Source organism: Chiloscyllium plagiosum, chromosome 8, assembly GCF_004010195.1.
Source record: "Chiloscyllium plagiosum isolate BGI_BamShark_2017 chromosome 8, ASM401019v2, whole genome shotgun sequence".
NCBI classification, from domain to species: Eukaryota; Metazoa; Chordata; class Chondrichthyes; order Orectolobiformes; family Hemiscylliidae; genus Chiloscyllium; species Chiloscyllium plagiosum.
The window spans coordinates 2,740,439-2,744,236 of NC_057717.1; the positions used below are offsets into that span (position 1 = coordinate 2,740,439).

Below are 3,798 nucleotides of genomic sequence, written 5' to 3' on the forward strand. Positions count from 1 at the left end.
CTATCCAACATGGAGCACCAGATTGGATACATCAGGAAGTGAACAACAGCCCAACCCATACACCCCTGTCCATGGAGCATCACATGGGCCAAAACGAGACGTGAACAACAATCTGACACACACACCCCGTCCATGGACCATCACATGGGACACACCGGGAAGTGAACAACAGTTCAGCACACCCTGTCCAAGGAGAACCATCTGGGACACAATGGGAAGTGAACAGCAGCTTGACACAAACCACGTAGGGTAGCGTGGCCGAGTGGTCTTAGGCGCTGGATTTAAGCTCCAGTCTCTATCGAGTCGTGGGATCGAATCCCACCGCTACTAAGATCGCGGCTGTTCTCCTCGTGGGTGGCACAGTGGTTAGCACTGCTGCTTCACAGCGCCAGAGACCCGGGTTCAATTCCCGCCTCAGGCGACTGACTGTGTGGCGTTTGCACGTTCTCCCCGTGTCTGCGTAGGTTTCCTCCCGCAGGCCAGGTGGTTTGGCCATGCTAAGTTGCCTGCAGTGTTAGGTAAGGGGTAAACGTATGGGTGGGTTGCGCTTCGGCGGGTCGGTGTTGGCCGAAGGGCCTGTTTCCACACTGTAATGTAATCTAAAAAATTTCATTTTTTCTGACGTCCACAATGCCAGCACTCGATGTTCCATGGAACCAAAAACCAAGGCCACGGAAGGTATAGAAAGACAGAGAGCTTCACATTAAAGACAGAAACAGACAGTTAGTTAACTGCGAACATGTTGTAGAAATATGGAGAAAAAAACAGGGCAGTGGAACGAACTGGAGGAATGAACACTTCGAGAGAAAAATTGCAAAAATGAGAACATTGAATAAAGGCGTTGTCAGATCAGCTGAAATGGTTTGTTACATCAAATTCTGAATCTGCTTGAGAGAACACCACAAACAACATAAACTGGGACAAGATGACAGCCCAGCATGGAGAGCTGTGCAGAGCATATTAGTGTATTGCTCAGTAATCTGCACTATCTGCCCATCATAGAGAGTATTGCAAAACTTAAATATCATATGGGAATGATGCATACACCAGATTACTATCTTTAAGGGGAGGATTTCTAACTACATTGGACTAGTATAATGGAACGGGTGTGTGTGTGTGTCTGTGTGTATGTGTGTGTTGCATGTGGGGTGAAACTGTCAGGGATTTGGATAATTGACACAGAGAGACTGAGGGAAGTTTCATGGACAGATTAGTTAAAGTGCTTAGGAAAATTTTAAAAAAGCCTTGCTAGACACAATAGCGATACAGATCAGCGTGCACAGCAATGTCGGACGGATGGAATTTTGGTGTGAGTTTGAATCAGATTTGTTTCTGCAGGTTTCAGCCTGAGAGTGTCAGCAGCAGATTGTTGTCATCATTCAGTTTGTATTTCATAGCTCAAGGTTCAAACAGCAGATGGGGTAAGACAGTGAAGTACTTTCTGGAGCAGTGTGTAGTTAAAGTTAATAATGGTCAAGGCATGGTGTCAGGAATCAGCTCATGGCCAAAGGGATCACCAAAGTTGTGATTCATCTGTGTCAAACACTACCTACATGTTCCTTGGTGCAGTTAGTAGTGCTCTGCAGAATGAATATCTATATTCAGAGTCTAAATATGAACAATAATAGTGGCAAGCAGTGAACACAATATGCAAGAACAGTAACACAGTAACTGGTTTATAGAAAAAATATCTGGACGGTGAGACTTACCAGTGACACCAACGATATACAGGAGAGGATAATAAAAATATTGAATAATGTGAAGAGGATAATAGATCCCTGAATATAATGGCAACCCATCATAATATGTAGAAAGAGACCAGACATAATGTCCATTGTTGTAACATTCCAGTCTATTGTCCTCAGATTCTGATCGATTGTCAGAACATTCCAGTCTATTGCTCTCAGATTCTGATTCATTTTTGGAACATTCCAGTCTAATATTCTCAGATTATGGTCTCTCCTCCACCCCTCTCTGGAGCTGCTGATCCCTGTTAGTGTTGTCGGTGATGTTCCCGTTCATACTATGGCATAACACATTGAATGGAGCCCACTTGCCATTCAATGTGTTATGCCATCTGAGGAGCAAGAAATCTTCCACTGAGATAATTGCAAACTATTGAGACTGACATTAACACAGTCATTGAACCAACATACTCAGTTAACCCATGTGTTACATAACATTTCATATCACAATAAAGAGGAATATTTATTCAGTCTGAATGGAGTGGATGAGGGTTACTGACGGATGGACTATAAATCTTTTATTTTTAAATAAACGTTTTCTTTGTATGCAGGAGTATTGCCAGAACACTGCAGGGCTGTATATATTCCACTCTGTTTATAAAGGAGACAGGGATAAAATAACAGACCAGCTGCATAAGATACCTGGTGGAGAAATTTCTGGATACATTAACCCAAGTGAGAAAGTGAGGATTGCAGATGCTGGAGATCAGAGTTGAGAGTCTGGTGCTGGAAAAGCACAGCAGGTCAGGTGGCATCTGAGGAGCAAGAAAATTCGACGTTTCGGGCAAAATCTCTTCATCAGGAATCGGGCTTTGGCTTGAAACATCGATTCTCCTGCTCCTCGGATGCTGTCTGACTTGTTGTGCTTTTCTAGCACCACATCTCGACTCTAATCTCCAGCATCTGCAACACTCACATTCGCCTACACACTAGTTTCAGCCACTTCTGTAATGCTGCCTTTAATTGTGTTCTCACTGCTGTAGGAAAGATGTTGTCATATTTGAAATGGTGCACACATGATTTACAAGTATGTTCACTGTGTTGGGGGGGCGGGGCAGGGTGATGTTGAACTACATGGACAGTATGAATGACAGGGCCTATATTCCCTGGACTGTTGAGTCTGAGGAGTGACCTTACTGAGGTTTAACGCGGTGAATCCCGATGCTCCATGATGAGCAAGGCCAAAGGCCAGGGAAATGACAGAACAGTTATTCACATTAAAACTGGACACAATTACTCATGGAACAACAAGTTGCCGAACTATGGAGATAGACTGAGCAACGTGACTAGCCAGAGGAGTCAGAATTTGGAGTGTTCAATCACGTGAATGGGAACAAAAATAAAGGCATTGCCATATCAACTGACATGATTAGTTACTGGATTAGTGGTGCTGGAAGAGCACAGCAATTCAGGCAGCATCCGAGGACAGGCAAAATCGACGTTTCGGGCAAAAGCCCTTCATCAGGAATAAAGGCAGAGAGCCTGAAGCATGGAGAGATAAGCTAGAGGAGGGTAGGGGTGGGGAGAGAGTGGCATAGAGTACCCACATTGATGCCCTGGGGTTGAAGTGTCCCGAGGCGGAAGATGAGGCGTTCTTCCTCCAGGCGTCTGGTGGTGAGGGAGCGGCGGTGGAGGAGGCCCAGCACCTCGGCAGAGTGGGAGGGGGAGTTGAAATGTTGAGCCACTGGGCGATTTGTTATATCACATTCTCAATCCACCTCACAGAACCAGCCCAGACACCATCCACCCAGACGAAACATCTGTTGAGCATGGAGCACTGTGCAGACCAGAATAATGTACTGCTAAACACCACCCTGCAATCGGTCCAAAGTGTAATACTGCACAGACCCCAACAGTGCACTGATCTATAAACCCAGATGAGACATGTGACCAGGGTGTGAAACTGTGTCCACCACCCAGTACATTTCTCAGAACACTGTGTTAGATCCCTGTCCAGTGTGAGGAAACGTGCAGCCCATGCTGGAAGTGATAAAATGTGCAGCTCCATTCCACTTACAACTCCATACCTACACTGTGCAATGGTAAGGGGTGC

General features: G+C 45.4%; 1 non-coding gene across 1 annotated transcript; it reads left to right on the forward strand.

Annotated features, from left to right (window-relative positions):
- The first annotated feature begins 248 nt into the window (after positions 1–248).
- On the forward strand, positions 249–330 carry trnal-uaa. The gene has a single exon. It is a non-coding gene; the product is annotated as a tRNA-Leu (tRNA).
- Positions 331–3,798: the final 3,468 nt, after the last annotated feature.